This window comes from Rutilus rutilus (assembly GCF_951802725.1).
Source record: "Rutilus rutilus genome assembly, chromosome: 18".
Classification (NCBI taxonomy): Eukaryota; Metazoa; Chordata; class Actinopteri; order Cypriniformes; family Leuciscidae; genus Rutilus; species Rutilus rutilus.
Genome location: NC_140231.1, coordinates 9,100,419 through 9,109,133, shown reverse-complemented (window position 1 = coordinate 9,109,133; position 8,715 = coordinate 9,100,419).

Genomic DNA, 8,715 nt, shown 5'->3' with positions numbered 1-8,715 from the left:
CCCCATCACTTCTACAATTGAAAAAATCACAGCTTTTTAAGTTTATGAGACCTGTTTTTCCATATAAAGTCAAGGAAAATTTTATTGACACCTTTAGTACAGTCATTCACGAATAGAGAAAGTCATGGACACACAAAGCGAGAGAGACCTTCCACTTTAGACAGAACAACCCTACCATAGAGAGATAGATCTCTTTGTAACCAAAGATTTAAAATATTTTGGGTTTTCTTAATCCGACTAGAAAAATTAAGTTGTTGTCTGGCTACTAAATTTGATGTTAAATGAATACCTAAATACTTTATTGTGTCTTTGACAGGAATATCCTCAATTCACATGTCATCGCATTTACACATTTAGACATATTTAACTTTAACCCACACGAAAAATGTGTAACTATCTGAATGGCACTGGAGAGTTGACGTTTATCATATAAAAAAAGAGTGGTGTCATCAGCCAGCTGAGAGATTTAGATTTTCCTGTTAAAAATGGAGATAACTTTCAAGTTCTGATTGTGCATAATACTCAGTAATATAGATAATAATAGCTACATAATAATAATAATATACATAATAGCTCAGTAACCAAATATAAATAAAAAAAGGTGCAATTGGGCAAGCCTGTCTGACACCACACTTTACAAAAAATCTTTTGGAGGTGTGCAGATTGACTATGACGGAACTACTAATTTCTTTATAGAACATTTCAATTACATTAACAAAAGAATCCCCAAAACCAAACTGTTTGAGAGATTGCAGAAGAAATTCATGCTCAATGGTATTGAAGGCCTTATAAAAGTCTAAGAATAGAATAATGAGTGTCCAAAATCAGCATAATCCAATAAATCTAAAATAAGTCTTATTGCTAATATGCCTATACCTTTGACGAAACCTGACTGCGTCTCCGCAATAATTTGGTCAATCTTAAATTTCAACCTATTAGCATATACCAGGGCCAAGATCTTGTAATCAACCGTTAAGAGTGTAATTGGTCACCAATTATCAATTAAAGGTAGGGTATGGGATTTGCAAAACGGCCAGCAGATTTAGAAAATACACAACTCAAATGGTCCTACCTTCTTTCCTCCAACGCTGGCCCTGACTCCACCCATTCGACGCGCAATGGATGGGAGGGGGATGGGGGGGAGGGTGTACGACCGTTTGATTGACGAACTTACTGTCCAATGATTCTAGGTGGTCTTGGAAATGATTGGCTGGAGTTTTTCGAGTCCTGCACGTTCCACAGATGATTAAATTGCTTAATTTTCATTTCAGTGCTTCTAAGTCAGTGGCTGTAAGTGGGTTAGGAATAGGATTTCAAGTGATTTTGAAAAAATGGACAAAAAAGAGAATCACATACCCCACCTTTAAGAGAGGATCTTTTTCAGGTTTTGGAATAAGGGAAATTATACCCTGTTTCATTGATGTAGTCATTTCCTTCTGAGCAATACATTCTTTATACATGCAAAGCAATGGGGATTTTATTAAGTCCCAAAAATGGACGTAAAATTCAATGGAAAAACCATCAACACCAGGGGATTTCCCTGTCTTCATAGAGAAAAGAGCAGATTTAACTTCCCCAATTGTCAAAGTTGATTCACAAAGATCTTTAAAATCAATTATCAATAGTTGGAATATAGTTTTTAATTGTTTTCGACAAAAGTCTCACAATTATCTCAATTAAATTCAGAAGTATAAAGTTTGTTGTAAAAGTTTGTGATAAACTTAGAAATTAAGTTAGGATCAGTGCACCTGACACCATTTATATTTAGTGCTGTTAATGAATTTCTCCTGCAATTCCTCTTCTCTAACGCAAAAAAAGTAACTGGAGTTAGTCTTTCCTTCTTCTAGACATTTGGCTTTTGACCTAATAAAGACCCCTCTAGCTAAATCCAAATAAGCTTGATTCATTTGTAAATTGAATTCCCTTAAAAGCAATTCTTCCTCCTGAGTTAATGTTTTTTGCAATAGTGTTTATTTTATTTAGGAGTTCAATTTTTTTTTTTTTTTTTTGAGGATTTCAAAATTTTTTTTTATTTTTAGAGGATTTGAACTCTTTACTTCTTCTGATGGCGATCTGCCTAGTCTTATATTTAAAAAAATCCCATTTTGCTTTATAACCGTCTCTAGAATTTTCAGAGAATATACCAGAAGTTCTTAATACCATTATTAAAGGCTGCATCTTTTAGGAGAGAATTATAAAATTTCCAATAACCACGCAAACTTGAAGTTTTATCAGTGTTGCTACACAATTTTAGACTTATTTGATTATGGTCTGAAAGGGGAGCAAAAGAATGTGAAACATCTTTTATAAATTGAAGAGATGAGGAAGAGATCAATTAGAGGTCAATTCTCGATTGGGAAGACATATTTCTGTTAAACCAACGTGATCTCATGAAAATACATGTGTATTTTTACGTAAAGTGTAGTTCTATCACACATACATTTACTTACGTTTTATACACACAGAAACGTATAATACTGAATGAATGAATGCCTTTATTGTCATTGCATTTAAATACAACGAGGTTATAGTTTAACAAATGATATTTAAAACTCACTCTGGGATCTGTGGCCCCATTCCCCCAAACAGGGCAAGAAGGTCTTAGTTACCATGACCACGATCAGATAATTTGGTTTTATGACTCTTAGCAATGTGAACAGGGCCTCTGCCACGAGTCAAGTCAAGTTGTAATTGTCGCAACATTATAATAATGTATACTTTGTTTTCAACCAATGTCATAATTTAGAATTATAACTCGCATTTAGTATTATTTAGTGATTTTATTTGGTAAAAGTAAAGTGCTTTTATTTTGAAGTTTCCGCGCAAGGTCTTCTGGGGTCGCTCGTGAGTGAGAAAGTCGGCAAGCTAACAGCAAGTGTAGCACGGACAATTTAATGCTCTGATAAAAGTGTTAAGGTTGTTATAGTGGATGTCAGCGATCTAAGGAAACCTTTATTCCCTTGTGTACAGCATGCAGCCAACGAGGTATGCTGTTTTGTGTCTGTATTTTACTTTGGTGAACGTTATTTTACATGCTGCGCATGTCATTGTATGTTCATATTAAGCTAATGCTGTCTTTATTTTCTCGTTATACTGTATGTTTAGTTTTCACGGTGGAAATGGAGAATAAGCTTCAAATAAACCTGTATCAAGAAAACCACTTGTGTCTGCCAGTGCTTCGAGGGAATTACAGTGAAAACTCGGACTGTTCATCAACGCATGTGGACATTAATCGACGGCGCGCAAGTTCAAAGGATCAGGTCGGTAGCGCGCAGAGCTGTCATCAAACGACTGAAGCCGAAAACATGCACGCACGCAGACAGAAGTAAGAGGACGCACAGATCTTAATGAACAACGTTTTCAAGACAAAGCCATAAAGAACTTGAACACTAATAAGTCAAGAGTGTTCTAAGAAGAGGGCTTCTGTTAAAGGGATACTCCACTTTTTTCGGAAATATGCTCATTTTACATCTCCCCCAGAGTTGAGTTTTACCGTTTTAGAATCCATTCAGCCGAACTCCGGGTCTGACGGTACCACTTTTAGCATAGCTTAGCACAGATCATTGATTCTGATGAGTCCAGTAGCATTTCTTTCAAAATGACCAAAGAGTTTCAATATTTTTCCTATTTAAAACTTGACTCTTCTGTAGTTAAACCGTGTATCGACGGAAAATGAAAAGTTGCGATTTTCTAAGCCTATATGACTAGGAACTACTCTCATTCCGGCGTAATAATCAAGGAACTGTGCGGCTGTACCATGAGTGCAGCAGGCGTAATGATATGACGCAGCGCCTGAAAATAGGTCTAATAGGTTAGACAAACTTAGTCCCGGTCACGTTGGAAGAAGTTACCGAGCTGGGGACTATTTTCAGGCGCTGCGTCATATCATTACGCCTGCTGCACCCATGGTACAGCCGCACAGTTCCTTGATTATTACGCTGGAATGAGAGTAGTTCCTAGCCATATAGGCTTAGAAAATCGCAACTTTTCATTTTCCGTCGATCTTAGTACACGGTTTAACTACAGAAGAGTCAAGTTTTAAATAGGAAAAATATTGAAACTCTTTGGTCATTTTGAAAGAAATGCTACTGGACTCATCAGAATCAATGATCTGTGCTAAGCTATGCTAAAAGTGGTACCGTCAGACCCGGAGTTCGGCTGAATGGATTCTAAAACGGTAAAACTCAACTGTTTAACTCTGGGGGAGATGTAAAATGAGCTTATTTCCGAAAAAAGTGGAGTATCCCTTTAAGGTTTGCCAAAAAGATTTTTGTATCAATATAGCATCTGCAGTGTGTGTAGTAAATGTTTTGACTTATGTGACCATGTAATATACATTGAAGCTTGCCATTTGTAGACACACAGTGCCAGAGTTAAAAGTAAATTATATTCAAGTTTAAATAGTGTGTTAGGAAATAAGTGAAGGTTATTGGCCGTTTAATATTTAAGTGTCTAAGTTTATAAACTCTTTAGAGTTCATGCATAATGAGCACATTTTGAAAGGTAATATCCAAAGTTGAGTTTAGCTGGGTTTTTTTTTGCACATTTTCAATTTTCTAAGCGCATTTGAACCTCATTGAAAACTGGTATTTGAAAACCTTTAAGTAATTTAAGCTTACAAGTAACAATATGTAAGTGACATTTACATTTGAGTAAGTGTTAAAGTCAAGTCAAGTCATCTTCATTTATATAGCGCTTTTAACAACGTAGATTGTTTCAAAGCAGCTTCACAGAGATAAGCGTATAATTTAAGGTAACAGATATTGTTTTGGCTTTATAGCAGAGTTAAGTTATTTTCCATCTAAAGTTAGTTTTGATTGATTTGCTTCCGTCGCAACCATCATTTGTTATTAAATTAGGGGCCGCTAAGACGACACCATTCCCTCTACACAGACTTTAAACGCGAACCTGTGAGAAACGCTGATGGCGTTCACATGCGCATTTAGAATGGGTTCTATAGTTATGTGCATTTGAAAATACGCAGGTTTGGAATTCCCTACAAGCCAAGCCTAAACAAAGTACTTGTCTTTCCTTATAAATTTTGATAAAGAATTTTATTTTTTTTGTTGCTTTGGGGTAGGAACGCGAAACAAATTTTCCCGACAATGCCTTATCTGTATAGTGGTAGAGGGATCCTCCATAGGGAGAGACTAGTTGGCACTTCAGCACTGCGTTGTCATCGGTCCAGGCGAAGGTCCTTCGTCAGATCTGGATACGGCCTGGATCCGGCAGGCTGCAGGAAAACCTCGGGATAAACACAGACACTAAAATTAGCGTAGATGCCATTCTTCTCATGATGTAACGAGTACATCAGGAGTTATGGGAAGTGTTCCCGGTTCCGGCTGACCTAATCTATGCAGCCTAACATTAAATTATAGAAGTCTATAATGTATTATGTGAAAGCTAGGTCAAAGAGATGTGTTTTTAGTCTAGCTTTGAACTGACAGAGTGTGTCTGCTTCCCGGACAATGGTAGGAAGACTGTTCCAGAGTTTTGGTGCTAAATAGGAAAAGGATCTACCGCCAGCAGTCGATTTTGATATTCTAGGTATTAGTAACTGGCCGGAATTTTGAGATCGCAATAGACGTGACGGACTATAATGCGTTAAGAGCTCACTCAAGTACTGCGGAGCTAAACCATTTAGTGCTTTGTAAGTAATCAGCAATATTTTAAAATTGATGCGATGTTTAATAGGGAGCCAATGCAGTTTTGACAGAACTGGGCTAATATGGTAATACTTCCTGGTTCTGGTAAGAACTCGAGCTGCTGCATTTTGAACCAGCTGTAGTTTGTTTATTAAGCGTGCAGGGCAACCACCCAGTAGAGCATTACAATAATCTAGCCTTGAGGTCATGAACGCATGAACTAATTGTTCCGCATTTGTCAATGAGAGCATATGGCGTAATTTAGATATATTTTTAAGATGGAAAAATGCAGTTTTACAGATACTAGACACGTGACTTTCAAATGAAAGATTGGTATCAAAGAGCACACCCAGGTTCCTAACCGACGACGAAGACTTAACAGAGCAGCCATCGAGTGTTAGACAGTATTCTAGGTTATTACGTGAGGAAGTTTTTTGTCCAATAATTAGAAACTCTGTTTTTTCAGAGTTAAGAAGTAGGAAATTACGAGTCATCCAATTTTTTATATCTGCTATGCATTCCGTTAATTTTGTGAATTGATAAGTTTCGTTAGGTTTTGAAGAAATATACAGCTGAGTATCGTCAGCATAACAGTGAAAGCTAATTCCATGTTTCCTAATGATATCTCCTAATGGTAGCATGTACAGAGTGAACAGCAGCGGTGTCTAGTACTGAGCCTTGTGGTACGCCATACTGAACTTGTGATCGATGAGACATCTCATCATTTACTGCTACAAACTGATAACGGTCAGATAAGTATGATTTAAACCATGCTAGTGCATTTCCCGTAATGCCAACATAATGTTCTAATCTATTTAAAAGAACGTTGTGGTCAATGGTGTCAAATGCAGCACTAAGATCGAGTAACACTAATAGCGAGATACAACCACGATCGGATGATAAGAGCAAATCATTTGTGACTCTAACGAGAGCTGTCTCGGTACTATGGTACGGTCTGAATCCAGACTGGAAATTCTCGCAGATATCATTTCTTTCAAGAAAGGAACACAGTTGTGAGGATACTGCCTTTTCTAATATCTTTGACAGAAAAGGTAGATTCGAGATCGGCCTGTAATTGACTAATTCTGTAGGATCAAGTTGCGTTTTTTTAACAAGCGGTTTAATCATAGCCAGCTTAAAGTTTTTTGGTACGTATCCTAGAGACAAAGATGAATTAATGATATTAAGAAGAGGATCTATGACCTCTGGAAGCATCTCTTTCAGTAGCTTAGTCGGTATCGGGTCTAACATACATGTTGTCGATTTAGATGATTTAACGAGTTTAGTTAATTCTTCCTCTCCTATAGCAACGAATGAAACGCTAAAGGCAAACATAACAGTTTAATTACACCCTTTATTTAGAAAAGTGGGTCAATTTAAAGGATTAGACAATGTCAGAGTCAAGTGAGCCTACAACCCAGGTTAGGGAAAGCATAGAAGATCAAATCGGTGTTGCTGAAGTCCAGCAAAAGGAAGCGCAGCAGCCAAGACGAAGTCAAAGAGTCAGAACTCTAACCGAGAAAGGTAGAGAATTGCAAGATGAAAAAATTAAAGCGCTTCAACAAAGGTTCAATTACATTTACGACAAATGGAGAACCCAAGTTAAATCTTCAAAGAAGTCATTATCACAGTCAACAGAGCCCTTACCTGATGATCTGCTTAATGACATCATCGGTTGTGTCACGGGTCTTTCCGCAGACGTTCAGCGTGTTTATGATGAACTACGTGACGTCTCAATTCCAGAGCAAGACACACGTCGAAGAGTGGATCAGTGTGTAGAGATTTCCAAGTTCATTGTATCCAGAGCCTTAAGTCAACTGGATGGAAAGATTCCAGAAGGAGAAAGGCAAGATTGGCCTGAAGCAGGCTCTCTCTTCAACTCAAGTACATACAAATCGGGTTCTGTCACTTCTCTCTTGAAAAGCAACTCAGTGCATTCAAGTAGGTCTTCTGTTAAACGACAAGAAGCTGCCGCTGAAGCTGCTGCAAGCCAAGCTGTTCTGAAAGTGTTACAAGAACAAGAGAGAGAACAATTGGAAATACAGCACCTAGAAGCAGAAGCTAAAAGGAAAAAAGCTGATCAAGAAGCAGCAGCAGTAAGGCGTCGTTTAGAACAAGAAGCAGAGGAAGTGAAACGAAGACTACAGAGAGAGGAAGACGAATCTAAAATTAAGGCTCAACTGGAAGAAGAGTTTGGAGCTCTACAGAAGACTCTGGAAGAAAAACGGAGGAAGATACAGCATTTGGAGGCAGTAAAAGGTTAATGCAGCACGAGCGAGAATGCAGGTATATGATCAAGTGAAAGTCATAGAAGAAGAACGGAAAGACATACTAGAGCATGAGATGGTAGCAGACAACAAAGTCCCGGCTTCTTCAAGTCCTCAGTCTCTACGTATGACCTCCATCCCACAAGCTATGACCACCTCAAATGAAAGTACATCAGAGCTCATTAAGGTGCTTGCAGGCGCTTTAAGTGCCAACAGAATTCCAGTTCCTGAACCTTCAGTTTTCAGTGGGGATCCATTGCAATACAACGATTGGAAACTCTCCTTTAAAACACTTATCGACCAGAAGAACCTTCAAGACAAAGAAAAGATATACTACCTTCGGAGATATGTGAGTGGACAAGCTAAGAAAGCCCTAGATGGTTATTTTCTTCTCGGAACTGAGTCTGCCTATGTTGCTGCATGGGAGATTTTGGAAGAGAGATACGGAAACCCATTCACAATTGCAAAAGCATACAGAGACAAGCTCCAAGCGTGGCCCAAGATGGGATCTAAGGACAGCCTTGAGCTCAGGGAGTTCAGTGATTTTCTCCGTAGTTGCGAGGCTGCCATGGTTCACATCAAGGCATTGGAAATCTTGAATGACTGTAATGAAAACAGGAAAATTCTCTCCAAGTTACCTGATTGGCTAACGGCAAGATGGAACCGGAAGGTTATCAAAGTAGAAGAAGAGAGTAACCAATTTCCCTCCTTTAGCCAATTTGTCAAATTTCTGGCAAGGGAGGCTAAAATTGCCTGCAATTCTGTCACATCATTGCAGTCACTAAAACAAGGTGAAGCTGAAA